Source organism: Micromys minutus (genome assembly GCF_963924665.1).
Source record: "Micromys minutus genome assembly, chromosome: 17".
NCBI classification, from domain to species: domain Eukaryota; kingdom Metazoa; phylum Chordata; class Mammalia; order Rodentia; family Muridae; genus Micromys; species Micromys minutus.
Genome location: NC_137952.1, coordinates 44,210,158 through 44,230,288, shown reverse-complemented (window position 1 = coordinate 44,230,288; position 20,131 = coordinate 44,210,158).

The window sequence follows — 20,131 nt, the reverse complement described above, 5'->3', positions numbered from 1 at the left end:
AGGGGAGTGATGAAATGTATTTTCATGGCAGAAGGACAAGAAGGCCAGAGGCTAAGTAACAAATCTTTAATGAGGACCAAAATTCCTCTAATGAGAGAAGAGCCCTAATGACCTAATAAGTGTTTAGTGGTCCTCCTTTCAATACTATCACATTGGTTGTTAGCTCTGAACACAAGAATTTTGAAAGGAATACATTAAAACCGTGACACTCAGCCTTAGCAATGAACAGGTCCAGTAATGGCAGAGACTCTGTGGGTGGCCTTTGTCAATTGGAAGGTCATATGGTGCCAGCTGCTACATCTTGTTCTCACAGAACATCTGTGCTCCCATCAGCATGCATCCAAAGGCAGCTTGGCAGTGGATACTTCATTGGCTATAGTCCAGAAACAACCCATGATAACTGCACCAGTTATCCATTGTTATGTAACAAATGTAGATGCTTCATGACATCAAATAGCTGCTTGGTGTTTTCTGTGAATCTATGGGTTGATTGAACTGTTCTGTGATCTGGAGTCAGGCCACTTGATCTGGGCACAGGCTTGTTCATGCTTTCAAAGGTTAATCTGACACCTGGGAAGACCTTAGCTGGGTGTCTTTTCTTGTAACTTCGTGTCTTTCAGATCCCTCTATCAAGGTGGCCTGGACTTACTCTTATAATAGGCATTACAGAGGAGAAGTAATAAGTTCAAGTTTCTGCTTGTGTCTTGTTAACATTTGGATTTGAAATGTCATGCGTAAGCTTGTTATTTTAAAGTATTGGTCCCCAAGTTGGCACTATTTTAAGAAGTTATGGAAACCTTAGGATGTGGGTCTGGGAGAAATCTGTCACTAGTGGTAAGTCTTTTAAGAGTATAGTCTAACCATTGGTTCTTGTCATACTGTCTGCTTCCTGATATTCCATAATGGGATAGATTCTGCCACGAGTTTCTCACCATGAATGCCACCATGTCCTTCCCTACCCAAATGAACTAATATCCTTTGAAACTGTAAACCAGAATAAAGATTTCAACTACTTTCCACTATTTCTATGGATCAGGTATGGTTTTTAGTGACACAAAAATAACAAATATATGTACCATTTGCTACTGTGTTATTAGCCAACATGGATCACATGTATGTATGTATGTATGTATGTATGTCAGGCTGGCTGGAAGTAGTGAATAATTTAAGACAGCCAACATGAGACAGAGTCACTATCCAAATACGTTATCTTTCTGCCCTCTCTCTGAAACACATCTCTCAATCTCCTAAGTCAATGTGAACTCCACAGTTAATATGATGATGGATGAAGTAAGACACTGAGAGTCTGCCCCAATGCCTATATATCTAATGTATTACTGTGAGAGACACCATAACCATGACAACTCTTATAAAGAAAAACATTTAATTGGGGCTGGCTTACAGTTCAGAGGTTTAGTCCATTATCATCATGGTTGGAAGCATGGTGCCATTCAGGCAAACATGGTAATGGAGAGGTAGCTGAGAGTTCTACATCTGGATCTGCAGGCAGTAGGAAGTGCAGACACACTGGGTATGGCTTGAGCATCTGAGACCTTTCCTAGTGACTATTTCCTTCAAAAAGGCCACACCTACACCAACAAGGCCACACGTCATAACAGTATCACTCCTTGTGGTCCGAAGTGGTCCATTTTCTTTCAAACCACCACAATGTCCTAGTCCAGACTTGGCTCTGCTGAAATACTCTGAGACATGTCTGAGGGGTTGATTTTTTGTTTGTTTCCTTTAAGTTTGTTTGTTTGTTTGTTTGTTTTTGTGGAAGACACAGTGCCCTAGGTTCTGGACCAGTTCTGATCTAACACATTTAATATTTTCATATTTAATGCCGTTAAAATTTGGCATCCAGAAATGGTAGACATACCTTGAAAGAGACAGTTGATATAGTGAACATAGGCTCTTTACACGGTGTGGGATAGTGTAAAAAACAAGTTAGGGCATTTGCCACTATATCTGAGGACAACACAGAATTCCTATAAAAGCTGACAGTGTAAGGAAGGGAGAAGTGGAGACTCCATCACAGTGACAGGTGTTCATAGAGCCTCTACATAGACAATAGAAAGGCTGTTAACTATGATAAAGAAAAAAAGCATTGCTCAGGAAAGAGAAGAGTCATGTTTGGCTGATGATAGTTGCTGAGAAACAACCAGTTGGCTGATGTGAGTTGATTACTACCTCTGTCCTTTCCAGCCATAGTCATTCTCCTGGGAGAGACTTGATGAAAAGAAAGCGGAAACACTGTCACTAAGTGACTCTAGGCCCACATTTTTCTTCATAGGAAACACCTTGTTTTAGTTACTTTCCTGTTGCTTTGATAAATCATCATGACCAAAACCAATTATTATGTAGGAAGACCTTATTTTCACCTAGATTTCCAGTCAGAGAATCCATATTGGTAAGGGAGGTACGGCAGCAGGCAGCTGGGGCAGAAAGATGTGAGATCCCACCTCCAACCACAAACACAAAAAGGAGATAGAAAACTGAAAATGGAGTAAGGCTATGAACTCTCAAATCCTTCCTCAATGATGTATATTCTCAAGCCAGGCCATTAAACCTCCCCAACTACTAACAGGGAACCAAGTGTTCAAATATTTGAGCATATGGGGGACATTTCTCATCCAAACCATCACAAACAAAGATCAAAGGACTGGAGCCTAAGATACACAGAGCTTATGAAACTGGACAGCATTTCTAAGCAGTTGTTCAATAAGTAACACAAGGGGTGTTAATACACAGCTACCACACATAGGGGGACTGTTTACTGTGTCCATACAAGTGAGGGGCATACACTTATTTCACAATCTATATGACCAGTGCTTTTGATATTGTGCAGTGTGAATACAACACCAGTGTACGAGACGGGGATGTGCATGGTTATTCTGCTTAAGCCAAACGTTCTACATTATTGAGCTGAGATGGAAATTCTCAAACATTTATCATTACTCGGCCTTTCTATTTGACATATTTACAAACGTTCTCTAGACTGGACCTAATTCAAACTTGATGAAAATGTGTATATACTTTTTTCCGACTTAGTTTTTGTTCCTGATACATAGAGCTGATCAGAAATTGGGTAGGACTTCCCATGTTTTATCATTACCTTTCCATCCATGTTTGACTTCTTATAGTAGATTGAGAATGCTTTCCCATCTTCAGAGTTGAGCCATGTGGAATTATTGGCTTCTAGTGATGTTGAATGTTGAAGATTGATACATTTACTGATTGTTAAAATCAGTAAAGAGTGGCTAACAGAAACCATGGACATTTCACAAAGATGTGTTTCACTGTTCTTGGTAAATCGACAGCCTTTAAACATTGACTTTCAAGGCTGGGTGTAGTGGCACACACTTAATTTCAGCACTCGAGAAACAGATGCAAACATATCTCAGTGTGTTTGAAATATAGTCTAAACAGCAAGTTCTAGGCTATCTAGGGCTGTCTCAAAAACAAAGGAAAATTTAAAGATTGGAAATATGCTTGTATGTCTGTGAGAGAGAGTTTAATTCTTATTAAATAGTGTTTTCAAATCATAATAGATTATGTAAGTTCATGGAAAGCACACTTAGTATATGAATAACATTTGTGGATATAAATATATATTTAAGAGAAATCCTGACTGGTGGAAATATGGAGAAAATAAACCAAGGGAACATTTCAGAAGACAAAAATTAAAAAGAGTTTGAGTAACTGTCTACTGAAACGTATAATTTCTCCCATAAGAGACAGTAAATTATATCTGAAAATTTAAGTGACCCTTTCAGCCTGTTGAATATTCCATAAATACAGGATCAGAGTCACTGAAACCAGCTTCTATGGAGTAAGATCTCCTACTATTTAGTCCTAAGACACTGACTTTCTCATTAGTCACTGCCTCCTGCAATTCTGTACACGCTCTTCACTTCCACAGGAGATCCTTGGTTTTCTTGGGTGGGGAGAAGTGAAGCATTCTTTCATTGAATTATAGGACCATTTGATCTGTCTGTGTTCCAAAGATAAAATGCCAATCACATAGCCCTAGATAATGCCAGAATTTACTGGTGTTGTCTGTAAGATCCAAAAAGAAATATGAGTTGTTGGCCAACACTCAGAAGTCCACAATATCATGAGCATGAGCGCTGTGGTACCATCCTCTTGGGATTCTTGCCTTATTTCTCACTGTGTGTTGGCTTGGACTGTGGGCTGGCTTCGCTCATAGTAAGAATGAAGCTGCCAGCAACTCTGGGAGTTCCCATCTACTTTCTTTGTATCCAGCAGTGAGACAAAGAGAGTCAATCTTCATCTTGACATTTATCTCTACTCTGGAAGACTGCTTACAGAAATGTTTCCATTTTCCACCTCTCTCTGAAATCATAACCTTTATAATATGAACTCATGCTTTCTACCAGCATGAAGTACAGCCTCTTCCTTTACCTTCTGAAGTTTTCCAGTTTTCAGCTTAACCTAGCAACAGAGTATGGCAGACATGATAAAGTGCATGTACTGAGCTTAAGCTTCAAGAGAACATCATAGTCACTGTCTCAAAGTTCTACCTTAAATATGAGGACAACATTAACTGGACACTTGAGGGTTCTTTGGAAAGCTGTTTAGATGGTGTTTTGCTGGGGGCAAACACATGAAGGAACGTTTAGCTGAACTGGACACTGAAAAGCTAAGGCCGACTCATGAAGGGATGTTTCACCAAAGCAGACACAGGAGGGAGGCTATTCTGCTAAAGCAAACACTTGAAAGGACATGTGATGAAGGGTTCTTTGCTAAGGACCCACATTTATTGGTCCACCTTACCCTGCATAGTTGAGTTGCATTTGTTGGAACGTCATCAGGAGAAACACATTCTGGTGATATACTGCAGTTTGTTTCTGCCTCCAAGGACTTGGGTTGATTGGATGCACGTGCTGAGGCAAGGCACATGGAGGACATGTGATGTTTAGAAGGTATAACTAGGACTCCACAGAGTAACAGAGACAGAGCTTGGCTTGCCTGTACAGCTGCTGTGCAACACTTGTGGGTCTCCAGTCTTTGCTGATCTTCGTTTCCCTGAGAGAGGTAGAGCTGAGAACCTCTACTGGTGCTCCTGTTGGTACCTTCTGCTGACTTGAACTGAGGCTGAGGCCTAGGCCTGGCTGTCTCCGCTAGGTCATGTCACCACTGTTGCTAACGAGACTACCAAACAGGAATGCCGGTGTATCCGAAATGTGTTTGAGAGTGGATTGAGCTGCTGCTGCCTGCTAACCCGCTGTACTGAACTGCTGATTTCCACACAACACAGACTGGAATGCTCCAAAGAACCTTTCTAAAGAGGTTTACTTCTCCCAGATCCTTTCTTTGACACTACGTCCAGTGGGTAGTGGGTTACAAGGAAGGTTAAAGCATTTAAGAACCATCATTAAAAAAAAAATAAGGTTTAAAAAAATTAAAGTTACAACAAACTATCCTAATGTGGTATGAGAGGTCACATGGAACAGAGATAAGCCACATCAACTGGGGCCCAACCCAGACAAAGCTATTGACAGCCAACCTTCAAACACAAGAAACCCCTTCCTGAAGTGCTGACCACAGGCCCACAGTCAGCTGAGAAGAGCTTCAGAATACACTTATGGAGCTACGAGTCATAACAAATTCTTAGTGTTTAAGACAGGGGTTGTCAATCTGAGTTGCAACCCCTACAGTGTTTGCATATCAGATATTTATTTACATTACATTATTATATGTTCACAGTAGCAACATTACAGTTGTGAAGCAGCAATGAAATAATTTTTACGTTTCGGGGTCACCATGACAAATTATGTTCAAGTGTCGCAGCATCAGAAAATTTGAGAACCACCGATTTGAAACATCTGAGTACTCTGGTAGTTTGTTCCATGGCAACAGTTAACTGATTAAGAAATTGTCTTAGACAGTCTTCACTGCATGTTAAATCCTAGACTCTCCTGAAACCAATAAGATAGTGGACCCAATCCATGTGATGTCTACCTGGAGGTGTGATGCCAAAGCAGAAATGGAGGCCTTAATGAACGGCAGGGAACACTCAGCAGGTGAAATGTGGGAGAGATTATGCTGTCTTTGAAGGCGTACAGATTGTCTTCCTCTCTCATGGTTTTACCAGACTTCCCCGGTGTGAGAATGGAAGGAGGTGAATGTGGCTGAAGAGCTCCGCTGGACTGAGAGCCTCGAACCCAAAACACAGCATCCGAAAAACCTCAGAGGAAATGCTTCCCTCGACAAAACTGCCAATCACAGGCTCTGAAGGCTCAAGGTACTGGACATTCTTATCTGTGTCTCCAGGTACCATTTCTTAAAGTACTGCCAGTTCTCACAGTCCATGTGGAAACAGGCCAAATGCCATGCCTTTGGAGCTCACAAAGCCTGCTAAGAAGAAAGTTAGCATACTTCCTATGAGTATCCAACAACATACAAGGCCAGCAACACCCATGATACTTTTTTCTGGAAGGCTCTGTAAACAGATGAACCTCCTGTAATGTCTAGCACTGCAAGCAAACATTTAGAGAACTTTATTTAAAACTCTCAAGTGTTACTTCAGCCTGTTTCCTAGAATTTGTGTACCTTTTTTTTTTTCTTTAAATACACTGGAAAAGGATTAAAAATAAGTTTAAAACAATTGAATAAAAATACAAAAAGCAGAAATTCACATGAGAGTCATTGTATCCTGGCAGTTAGGAGGGGATTGTCCAAACACCACTCAGTACAAAATCTCTGCTGGAGGCTCCCCTTCAAAGGAAAGGCAGACATTGACCAGGAACGAAGGGGAACAGAGGCACCTTCCAGTACAGAGAAAAATAATCGTGGCTTTCTGGTGGCAGGTGGTTTCTTTGTTTCTCAGTGCCGCTCTTAGAAGCAAGCTGGAAGTTGTGTGTGTGTTAGAAAAGTAGATTACAGCTCCAAGACAACAATGTAATGGAATTTTAAAAATCACATTTGTAAGTAGTCAGATTTTATTAGCAGATAAAACATCAAAACTTATGGAGAGTGTAGCAAGAAAACAACTCCTAGGGATTCTGATCTGAGAACCAGGAAAGGGGATAACATTTGAAATGTAAATACATAAAATATCCAATAAAAAAAGAACATTGGTTGGATGGACTGTGAAGGATGTAACTTTAAGCATTATATGCACCTTTACAGACTTGTTGATTAGAAATGAAAGAAAATTGATGATGGAGATGTGGTTCAGCATTTAAGAACACTGGCTGTTTTTCCAGAGGACCTGGATTTAATTCCCAGAACCCACATGATGGCTCACACCTATCTGCAGCTCTGTGTCAAATGCCCTCTTTCAGCCTCTGTAGGCAATGAATTAATGGGGTGCATAGACGTACATGAACACAAAGCACAAATATACATTTGAAGAAATTTTAAGTATCATAAATGATAGAATAAGTTAAATTGGATTAAATATCCATGGAAATCAAAGTTAATTACCTACACCATGCCCATGGGTATCTTTACCTTACCAGTATTTGGTTTTATATTGAACAGTGGAACAGTAATACACTTGACACAAGGAGAGGCTAGAAAAGTGTGTATAGTCTCCTTTGGTCTTAGATTCCTGTCACCATATTTATGAACATTGAGTAGCCTGTCATGGCCTCCTGAAATGAAACTCAGTCATCTCAGCCTCCTAGAATTTAAATTAATAAAAACAAATACAGAATTCATAGAATCTGGGAGAAGGCAGATCTTATTTAGAGTACCGAGTCTGTATTAGTTATCGACAACTTGTTGCAGGGGCTTAAAATGACATGTTTATTATCCCCATATACTTTATATGGATCACAAATCTGGGTCAGGCTTAGCGGAGAGGTTCTTCTTGGGTCTCACACTAAGATATAGTCTAGGTGTGAGTTGAAGGTCTGAATAGGCTAGAAGGATCTTCTAAGATGACTCACTCAAGGAGCTCTTAAGAGCTGCTATTATCTGATAGCAAAAAAAAAAAAAAAAAAAAAAAAGTCACCTTGGTGAGGTGCCCTAAGGTTATAGATACTTCCTTCCTCTAGAACAGCTTTTCAGATAAAAACTCAGATAGCGACTTGAAGAAAGGTTAAGCATGCTTTAATGAACGGAGAGTGCAGTAGGAGACCAGAAAACCATAGCAAGAGCAAGGCAGGGTAGACCAGGAAAAGATTAAAGCTTCTTATAACCAGTCTTTCTCCCTTCACCCCCAGAACCTTTCACGGAGGTGGACACAGACTGCACACTGCCCAGCATGACATGAATGGTGGACCAGTGCTTCAGCCCTTTGACCAATCATGGAAGAAGTAGTCAAATGTATTCTATTACTGTTGGTCTGAACATTCCCATCGGTTAAGAGTTTGTGCCCACAAACTCAAGATGAAGGTTTGCAATATAATATAAATATAAAAATATACTTATCCTTATGAATTCATCTTTCAGTTTTGTTTAGCTGAGTTAGAATGGTGTGGGTGGTTTGATTGACTGTACTTGGTTTACCCTTCAACTTTGAGGCCAGTTTAGGGCCCCCACGCTGCTGGTTTGCTTTAGTTTTAACTAAGCACCAATAAGCAAGCTAAGGATGATTTGTCAAACCATTAGCATTCCGGAGTTTAACACTGTGTCTTTGAGATACGGCCTTCTCTCTCAATTCCCGAAAGTTTTGCTTGGCCAACAGCCTCATGTGCTTGCTGGCTGTTGGCAGAGGTCTCAGTTCTATACTATTCGCATCTTTTCACAGGAAAATTACCTTAGTCCTTTTGTGAGGATGAGCCGCTGGCTTTCCAGAAGTGTGAATGACCCCAAAATACAAATCACAGGTTATGGTATCTTTTCTGACAGTTAGTAAAGTGACACAGCATCATCCTCTGATTGCCTATTAATTTCACAAGGCAGAACATTCAGTGTGCAGGAAATCACATAGCAATTTGAGTCCAGTGACACAAGAATCATTCCCTGAATACCATGTTGAGGGAGGGGGCTGCTAGAATATCTTATAGATTTAGGTCTGCATGGCAAACCTGAGGACTTTGGGCTTTCCTCTATATGAGTCTCCAATATTGCTGGGAAATGCCCCAGACCTTACTATGTTTCATTTAGCAGGGACTGCTGCTTTGATGACTTCTTCTGGACTCTACACATTTAGTGGCTCCCACAAATAAATGACAGGATTCAGACCTTTCCTTTCTTGCACAGATTTTTGTCAGAGGCTGGTGTCTCCTGCGAAGCTCTTTGTAATTCTCCATCAGCACCAGTTACCTCTCATGCCTCACTGGCCCACATGGCTGATTCTGGATAGCCCATCCATGGGCTCTTCTTTCTGATGATACTGCCTCATTGGTATCTGAACTTATGCCATCCCAAATGGCCAAGGTGTCGATCTCTCAGGGCCTATGTTCTTCCTCAAGCTCTGATATTAATGAGTACTTCTGTACACGTGTGTATGTAGTGTGAGTTCGTGTGTGTGTGTGTGTGTGTGTGTGTGTGTGTGTGTGTCTTTTGTTGTTGTTGCTATCCTTTTCTAGGACATCTCTAATGGCTAAAAGAAAGCATCTATCCACCCATGTGAAGAACAGGAATCCTTCAGTGTGTGAAGCAGTCCTGAGTGAGTTTGTGGTTTTCACAGGACCTGGCCATGTCAAAACCTTCCTCCAGCCTGAGAGCACATGTGGATAGTGTGTGCTGAAAATGTCAGTGCTGTTCCCTCTTGCCTTCAGACTGCAAATTAATGCCTGAAGTGCAGCTTCCCTGGAGCTGCTTCCCATACAGAGACTGCTCCCATTGAGATTATTAAAACCTTCCTCCTTGACTCAGCTGTATCCCATAAACTCTGCCTCCTTCCTCAGATGTTTACAATAACCCCACCTCCCTGGTCAACTCAGCATATGTAATGACCAGGTGGAGCTTCTGGGTTACCTTGGCTTCTCCATCAGACAGCTCGGTCCACTTGGTCCCACTGTTTCTTTGTCCACATTTTGATTTTAAACATCTATCCTTTATTCTCTTGCCACTCCTAGGCTGGGTTCCAAGAACCTTGGAGCCATGCAGGACTGTGACATTACCTTAAATAGAGAAGGAGCTGGCAGGTCAAAGAAAGGGTCCCTTCTAGTTCAGAGTGGCAAAGAAGGCTCCTGGACTCTCTCCAGAAGCATGGGTGACTTCCAAAGGCATCACTGCTGACAAGTCCCTAACTCAGTCCCAATATGCTTAAGTTGGAAAAAGGGAGTGGTGAATAGAATCTCAGGTGATGGGCTCAGTCTGTCTTCTCTCCATCCACAAAGGAATATCAAGAGTGTCATTTCCATGGTCACACACTCAACTCTCTAGTATATATTGCTTATTGTGATTTCATGACTGCAGACCAAGGTCTCCTATAATTCATTACAGTGTCTTAGCTTCAATGTGACTGCATAATATCAAGCCTAGGGGAAACACACACTAAAATAAGTGTGTGTTCGAGTGTACACACTACTCCATTTTCTTTTCTGGACATACACACACACATACAGGTTTGCCATTTCAGCTTTTCTGGTTTCATGCATAACATTTGTTACTGTTAAAGGACTGGGGAGATGTGGAGCAATTACATGTACATCCACTCACTGCACTGCACTGTCCTGACCGAGGGATTCCTGCTGTTCATTTCTTGGGAGCCAAATGAAAAGCATTAGCTGGATGTCAGGAGAGTTGTTTCAGCTAAGAAACAATGCCAGGAGAGTTTGCATGCAGGGAGAGGAGATGTGAAGAAATGCACAGACTGGAGATCTATTTTTATTACAGAAACTGCAGGATTTACTAATAGATTAGATACGGGCAGTAGTAAAAAAAGAGCCTGGAACTCGATTGGGAGTCACAGCATTGACTCAGAGTCTAAACAGAAGCAGCTACATTCTGTGGATGGTGGTGCTTTGTTTTGTTGTTTTGTCCAGAAGTAGAAGTAATCAATAATTCCCCTGGAAATAGATTTTTGAGATGACCATTTGGACACTCAAATAAAGCAGCAAGAGGGGTCTGAATGAACTACATTGAATCCAAAGTGATGAGCTCAGCATAAATGTAGGGGCTATTACTCAGTATTTCTCAAAACTTAGTGCAATGAATGGCGATGCCCCTGTCTGTGAATTAGTATCGAGCAGAGTAAAGATACATGGTGATCTCTGGCTCCTGATATCTGATCATTCATCAGGGGAGTAACTGGAATGGCTGGGGCAGGAACATCTGGCCCTAGAGGATCCACTTTCAAGCTGTCTTCTCATCCAAGTCCTGTTACTGCCTTAAAGGACTGCTCTCAGAATACAACATGTAACTGCCTCCCCCAGCATATATGACTGCCTCATGGTAGTTGTCTACTCCATTATCACTAATAGTTCTGGGAGTGTCTGAGGTCAACAGTGATCAAGACCTTTGAATATGACCTTCACAGTCACAGTGTATCCCCATGATTTCTGTTGAATACCACGAACCAGCAAAGTTCAAAGGAGTAGGCAGTGATCCTGCTTCATTCTGACGGAGCTGCAGATAATTCAAGCTCATATTTAAAGCTGACACGCCTCATTCATCGTACTCTCTCACTAGAGGGTCAGGTCTGTAACAAAGGGACTTTAGCCTGTCTTGTCCACTGCTGTATCGTCATACAGAGATGCCGTTTGTGGGATAAACAGAACAGGAGGGTTTAATGTTGAGACTGAACCATGTGAAATGAGAGGTCAAAAAGTCTAAGCAGGAGGCTAAGAAAGCCATCAGTATAATTCAGTCTAGGTCTTAAGTCTTTGAACATGGGGCCAGGGGTATAAATACCTCAGTATGAATGCCTGAGGCTAGAGGCCGCAAGGAAGGATGTCCATGGGTAGAGTGGTCAAAGGCAGACTAATGTGGGAATCTTAACTGAAGGAGAGAGTCCTTGCCCTTCCTCTCCCCTTTGTTTGTTCAGAGCTTTCAGCATACTAACTGGTCCACGTTAGTGAGGGTCAGCTTTTGATTGTTGTTGTTTGTTTTGCTTTGCCTTGTTTTGTTTTGCCATTTGACCTATTGGTTCGGTGGTAATCCCGTCCAAATACTTTCACAGATATACCTAGAAATAGAGTTTGACCACGTATCTGGGCATCCTTTAGCCCACTCGAGTTGATCCATGAAATTACCCAGTATACTTTGGTACCAAGAAAGATGCATATCTATTGAAAAAAGACAAACAAGGGCTATATAAACTTATGAATAATTATCAGGCATAAATAAGAAGTTTACAGGGCTTTAAGAGTAACAACAACAACAACAACAACAACAACAACAACAAAAAGCAACAATATTTTCTTCACAGTGCCCCTAACCTAAGCCTCTTAATCAGGGAAATAAGATCACTTTGAATCTATATTTTAAATCTCTGCCTCATGTAGTATGTGGACTCTTCTCAGTCCCGAAGGCCACAAGTTCCCTTCCTCCTAAGTACAGGCCGTACCACCAGGATGTTCTCATAGAGATGCCAGAGATGGTTGGTTCTTGGGCTGTAGCAGACCAATTTCAATGTTTGCGTAGTGCAAACCATAAATAAATAGAGAAACATCTCTTCTTCTAGATAAAATCAAGGATGGAAACATACACATACTCATCACACAGGCACAGTATCTCTTCACCAGAGCTCTGTGGAACCAAGAATTTGAAACTTGAACCCAACTTCCAGGCTGTTACAAAGAATAATCAAAATAGAGTTCTAGGGCATGTTTTGCTCAGCAATTCTATTAACTTCACTAAGAAAGCCGAACACATGATAGAGTAGTTTGTAAGCTTAATTTAGAACTCATAATATTTACACATAGAGTGAACAGACAGGCATTTATATGACCGGAGCACTGGAACTGGGAGGCAAGACTAAACAGTGTGTGTTAGAAGGCACAGAGCACAGCATTCAGAAACCAGAGTATCTGAGACTCATCTCAAATGCTCATAAACTTTTGCTGCACTTGCAATTAAAATTTGCTAAAATTAGATTATGTTGCCACCAGGGGAACTGTGTGAATGCCCTAATGAAGTCATGATCTAAACTTCCAGGCTTCTCCTAAATATGATTAACATAGACCAAGAATTTAGAATGCTTCTCTATTTAATTAGGAATTTTATGAACTGGGAACCCTCATTTAAGCAGCAGAGCAGAAGTATCAATCCATACATTTAGGATATATTATTTAAGCTTTAAAATTCAGGAGTATGGAAATCTCGTCCACATTACACAGCTTTACTTGACCATCTTCCTCTGTGTCAGGGCGAATTCTCTATCATGTGTGACCCGATCCCAGAATTCCTCTGTCCTACTAGTCCGGACTCAGCTCATTGTCCAATCAGCATTTGATTGATAGCTTTTCCAAAGTGCACAAGAGATTATCTATATATATATTGCTTCAGAAGAGATGACCACACCACCCCTGTGTCCCGACAAGAGTCTAAAACAAGCCAGGTTTACTCTGAAATTGTGTGTTCAGTTTAAGTGTTTAGAGCACAATCTTTTAGAATCACAAATTAAATGTAATGGATGAGTTACCTCCACCCAGGAAATAAGTGCATCTTATTTATTAGCTCCGAGGCCCTATTCCTCCCTCAGTTTTAAATAATTTTTATAATGGAAATTTCCAAATGAACAATGGTAGATTTTACATTGAGGTCCATTTCCTCTTGAGAAAGTTCAGGCTGTAAACCTTCGCTTCTGTTTGTTTTGTTTGCTGGTAACACATCAGGCTTTGGCAGAATCTTCCCCTGCCATGGAAACAAGCAGGGGACAAATTTCTTAGTTTGTTTGTTTCTGTGTTTTTGTCTTGGTACCTGAATGAGATTCATGGTTCTGTCATCCTAACCGATGGAAATGGGCTCTCCTGATGGACATCTCTAGATGATTTAAAAAACCATTCCTCTCAGTTAGAGGTTTCCCAGTGCATGCTGGGCTTCTCTTGTCCGTTGATGACTCCACAGATATTTCCATTGTTAACCAGAAAGAAAAGTGCTTAGGGAAGAAAGAGGACTAGTGACATCAAGTTTATACACATTTGGGGTTAGCAAAAAATGATAGGTCAGCAGAGACTGGTCAAATGGCTTTCCCTGACAAAAGAATCCAAATGATTCTGGGAGCTGCTTATAATCAGGCATGAGACAAGACAACTCTAATAATGACCGATGAGGAGCTAGGTTCTTGTTCCACACAGTGATATGTCTGTTTAGCCAGGGTGTAATAGAAATCATATATGACAAAACTCAGGAACTAGCCCTTTCTGTTTATTTAGGTTCTAGGAAGCCATTTTATAAGAGATCTGGTGATACTCACACCCTCACAACCTAATTCTTACCACTATACCAACAGGGCCACTGTGGCCTTTTTAACCACCCAGGCCCTTTCTTATTCTTCTATCTCTGTGAAGTGACCATTTAGTTTTGAGATATTAATGCTTTTTTTTTTTTTTTACAAAAGAAAGTTTCCTTAATCTTAAATTTTTGCTAATGAGCGAGGTGAGAGCTAACCAGGACCTGACATTAGCTGGCCAAGGTCAAAACTTAGAGCTGGCTTGAGCTGAAATCATTGAGAAAAGAAGGAAAGTTGTGAGAGAAGGTGTAGGGACCCAAAAGGATCTCTGGCTTCCTATGTGAAGCTGATGTGATTCCGCCTGGGGCAGAACAAGTAAGAGCAATGAGATTTCAAGTGTCTCCTGGCCTCGGGGTGTATGTGAGGCTGTCAGGAGCAAAACCTGGCTCTTCCTGGTGCCTGGTGAGCACAGAGCTCACGTAGCTCACGTATCTTTTCAGCCTCAATGTATCTTCAGGGCAGGATTCTGTTGGAACGTGTCAGAAAAGGCCTTAAGTCTTGCCTCATCCCTTGGCCTTGAATAGGTCATGGGTTTGGCTTGCACTTTGGACTCCCTTGGAAGCCCAAAAGATAAAAAACACCAAGTAAATACCCTGAAAAGGTCATCTACACACTGTAAGCAAAAGGCTTAGCAGACCCACAAAAAATCCTTACAGGCTTTGGGAGCCAGGGCAAGAAGACCTAATAGAACCACTTTTATTAATCTTCATAGTAGGGCTCTATGCCAGAGCCCTCCCTGCCCCCAAGGAAGCTGAGCCTTTCATCCTCCCAAAGGCTTCTTATTTAGGAGGAAAGTGCCACAAAGTCTAATCTCTCCCTGCTTCCCCTTTTCACTTCCCTGCCATCTCTATCCTCTCCATTTTACTTTGTGTTAGTATCCTGAAGGCTCCCCTGCTCATTTTTGGAAACTTGCAACATCAGAGGCCAAAGAAATTTGCTTATTTGGATGGAGCTGAGTATATGGATTTAGGCATTGTTTAGCTGAGAAGGCGGGCATTTTTTTGAGCTCTGGGGAAGAGTTTGGTTAATTTATATTTTCCTTCTGCACCCCGACTTCAAAATGAGACATAACAGACATTAAAAAATGATGAGGAAACCAAACTGTACAAGTTTAATAAAATAAACAAACAAGGAAATAAATCACACTCAAGTAGTTTTCTTGCCCACCTAACTAATTTGCATACTGGAATATTAAAATAACCGTAAGAGCTTAGTGTACCAGGGTCTATGCCTTTAATCCTAGCAGAGCCAAGCCTTGTCTACATACTGAGTTCTAGGACAGCCTGGGATACACAGTGAGACCTAAAACAAACAAAACCCAGTAAATCTTACTAGAATAGATGTAGCTTCCTCTGCTTGGCTCGTTCTAAACCATTATCGCTATGCAGAGGCATTTTCTTCCTGTGTAGAGAAGATGGCTCAAATGGAAATGGGAGCTTTAACAGCTAGGAAGAGATTTGACCTGGTGTTCAGCTGTAGCCCCAGTTCCTCTGCCACCAGTGAATAATTTTCAGAAACCACTGGCTATGTGGTTCCCATTCAGACCAAACACTATTGTCAACTAAAGCAGTACACACAGACCCGGACTTCTAGTAAAGAGTGACAATACTAATTAAATAGTAACAAGCTTTAACATCATTGTTCTGTTTTGGATGCTGAACATGACCCTAAGTGCCCACCACTGAGTTTTCCATTTTAGACACTGTGTGACTGGACGGGAGTCCTGGGGAAATCAAGCCATCAGTATAAACCGCAGATAAGCTATGTAAGGCTTCTTGGTAAGTAGAGTCCCTAACTTCTCCCTCCACAAGCCCACCCTTTACCCAGCCCCCTCTTCCAGCAACAATTGGGAGGGCTGTTAAGGAAAGCACAACTCCTTCCCTTCTGTCTCTTGAGTCGCAACTGAGGGTGTCCGAATTATTCCGAACCTGGAATGAAGCCTAGGAACATCTAGGGTCTTCAGAGAGCAATGCTTTGACTCCAGATGGCCAGAGAAGCATAACAGAACTCCTATTGTTCTTCACACCTTATTTTGGCTTCTTGAATAAGACGGAACAGTGAGGTCCACAGGACTGCAGTTGAAAGCCATGTGGTGACTAAAACAACAACAAAACCAAAACAGAAACAAAAATAAAAAAACCCCTCTGAGGTGTTGACTGAGTCCAGGTAAAACAGGGATGGGAGTGTGATGGAGAACTTCACCTGGAGGGCAAGAGCTGAGAAGGACCACTTAGCAGAGCCCCCTGGAGAGGAAAGTACACATTGGTATTGGGAACTGCTGTCTGGAGAGTCGTGGAGACTTTACCTTTCCTCTGTCATTTCTTCACAACTACGTTACTGATTTTAGTGCAAATAATGGCTCTGCAGGTAACTATGTGAATTTGGTTCTAGGATCAGAATGACCAGAAAATCCATTTGTAGGTCTGACAAAGCCAGGTGCATGTGAATCTGTGAGATAAGATCAGCCTGGTCTTCAGAGGTAGGTCTAGGATAGCCAAGGATACACAGAATAACCCTTCTCCCAAACCAGACCAGACCAGACCAAACCAAACCAAACCAAACAAAAGGCCTAGGTCAAATGCTGTGTCTGTACTCAAGGTCCAACCAGTCACATCTTGTTTCTTGTATCTCTGAAGCATTCCTTGGTAAGGGTCAGGGCACTTAACTCCCCACATGTAGCTGAGTAGCCTTTGACCGACGGAATGCTGTAGAAGTGAGGATTTCCAATGTGAGCCCAAGTCATGAGAGATGAGAAATGTTTCTTCCCATTGTTGGGCATTTTCATGAGAATGACCCCTCAGAAGGATGAGAAACAAAGCAGAGCCGTCTCAGCACAAGCAGCCCACTTCAGGGGTTCTCCACTTGTCGGAAGCTTTGGGATTCTGACCACTCCTCTCAACATATATATGGGATGCCCTCTGTTCCCATCCTATATACAAATCCCTGGCAAATGAATTCCTTTGAGGATTCTTCTACAAACGCGCAGAGAATCCAATCCGAAGAAACAAAAATCTGTGTGCATATGTTGAGAGGCACATTTCCCTATGTTAGTTCCCTTGGGAAAGAGGCCCTGGCACTGGCTGGCTGTAGTGTAGATGAAGAAGGGAAGAAAGCACTCTCAGGCAAGGTAGATGTGACTGCCAACAACTGTGGACCAGGCTGGAGTCACCAGTACTACTGGGACACCTGTGGTTACTTAAATGAATGTAAGTCACCATTCAAAATTCCCACACCATTCATATCCCTGCTGTCAACAACAAACAGTACCAATGCTAAAAGCAGTTTTAATCACAACATATTTGCAGGAGTCATATCCCAAATCCTCTAAAACTGCAGTACAATAAGAGGTTATTTTAACATTGAAATTAATAAAGAATTTTAAAAAAAACCCTTCAACATAGACTTGTTTTGGAAATGTCTCCTTTACTTCACCCCCCTTTTGCTTTTACAGTCATCTGAAGAATCCTAGCAGAGAAGGCATCTGATGTGTCAGAACATCCACACCATAATAAATCATTTCTGTACCTCATTAAGATGATAAAATTAAAGTTCATATTAGAAAGCTAATTACAGTATGAGAATTCCTCAACAATACAGCCCACTGTAGCTTTACAAACTCGGTGGCTCTTGAGTGTGAGAGTTTAAAAGAATAGCACCAAGGCTGTTCTCAACTCTCTACGTCGACAACTCGCTAAAAGGATGTGTAACTTGAAAGTACATATGTACACAGGAGGAACATCGATGGTTTGCTTTATGACTTTTCATCTCCGGTTTTGCTGAGCACGTACAGGTGGATTTTCTGTTCACCAGGCACTGCCACAGGAGTGTCAGGATGCTGTCATCACCTAACTCTCCTAGGACGATATTATCTTACCACCATTCTGGAGAGATGGGAGGTTCAGAGGCAGAGCAATGTGGATGGCAGTCCAGCGTCAGGCTGAGCCACTAGCTCCTCTACATTTTCCAGCTTCTTTAAAGAATGTAAGGTGACAATCTCAAAGGCTTTCTATAAGACAACTACTTAGCTAAGCCAAAACTCCCTACGAATAAATGTAAGGCAAGAGGTTTCTTCATCTTAAGTTGCTTTATAATAGTTTCTTCAAAACTCAGCCCTACCCTGCAAATATCCATCGTTTTAGCCTAGCTGCTTCAGTCTTCATTTACATTGTTCTCCCAGAATCCTCCTGGCCTCTAGCCTGATCCAGTCTATCCTGCCCAGAGACCTATACCTAAAATAAAAGTTTGCCCAGTCTATTCTGAAATCTCTTTGGTGACCTTACCTTATTTTGTTTAAAAGTCAGATAAATGAGCCGGACACACGGAATGCTTACCAGCCAGGTCAGTATCCTGTACCAAACAGGCTGCAGCTTTATCCTACTTTGACCCTTTATTGTTGGCACATGCGGGTATTTTTGTTCTGGGATTCCTTCTGGGCTCCACACTACAATTGACTATGTTAGCAATAATCATTTTCTTTTCCAGACTAAAGCTGGTCTACATGCTAATGATCTCCTAGGAGTTCCAGCCTTCCTCTCAGCTCTGCTGCTTGGTAATCACATAGCCCTTTCTGGGTCAGTTATACTTGATCCAAACTGCTGACAACAGCGTTAGCATCAGGTGGAAGCCTGTTGGATATAGTCACTCGGGCTCCATTTTGGACTGACATCAGAACTTCAGAGGAATGTGGCTCAGCCACCCATGATTCTTCTGTATCCAGGATTACAGCATCCTTGACTTCAACCACAAGCTCCCAATGATATAGCCCATATCTTCCTGGCCTGATTTCCTGTACCTCTGACTGCTTTCGATGAAGCAAAGGACCAATAAAAGATCAATGACTGAATGAGCGGTGGGTTAATCCTCTGAATGACTCATTACACTTTCTGTGTCTTGTTGGAGCCAGAAAGACATTGATCTCCAGTCCACTGCTGTCTATGAATATTCTTAGAAGTGGAATTTTTCTTTAAGAGTAAAGATTGATGACAACTTTCAATTTTGAATTAGTTAAGGGCTCATGCAGTTTCAATACTGTAATAAGAGATTCTGAAATACTTTTAAGGTTTACAGTCCAGGAAGCACAGAAATAAGAATTCGTTAGATGCACAGAATGTCTCGAAAGAACATTCCCAGGCATTTATTCTGCAGTGTAACAGAAGGTGGTACTCTCTCCTTCAAGCTTTGAAATATTATTCATGTACCCTTAGTCATTGCCTATCTTTTGATAGGAAGGAAAATGCTAACTGTATAGCCCTAGTAACGACTGCCATATAGCAAAAATATCTCAGATTATTCTGGTTTCACACAAGCGTCTTCTTGTTAAAATTAACAAGGTCACTCCTATGACTTGCTTTTACTTAGCTTTTTTGTCCCAAGTTCTATCTTGTAAATAACAGATGAAATGGTTGGCATAAAAGGAAGTCTATTACATATAAAACTTCCCTCAAAATAATAAAAACCAAATAATGTCCTAACTTAAGGAAATTTTATACCACTGTGGCCCCAGCGAAGGAAGACTGCCTCACAGAAACCTTTAACTCTGTTCATCCAGGCAGCCTAAAGAGATGTGTAATGAGTAGCTGTCCCACAGAGGGACCCAAAACACAGCTGTGGCTGCTCAACTTACCTCAAAACTAAGATTTGGGGATTTTAGACTTAAGAGCATAAGGCAGTCTGCTATCAAAAACGTTTTCTGCTGGACATTTCGTTCGTTAACAGGCAACTAGCCAGGAATCCCCAGGACAGAGCCTGCATAAAATGGAAATCATCACTACCCTACTAGGAAGGTTCAGAACAGGCAACAGGGGAGAGGTT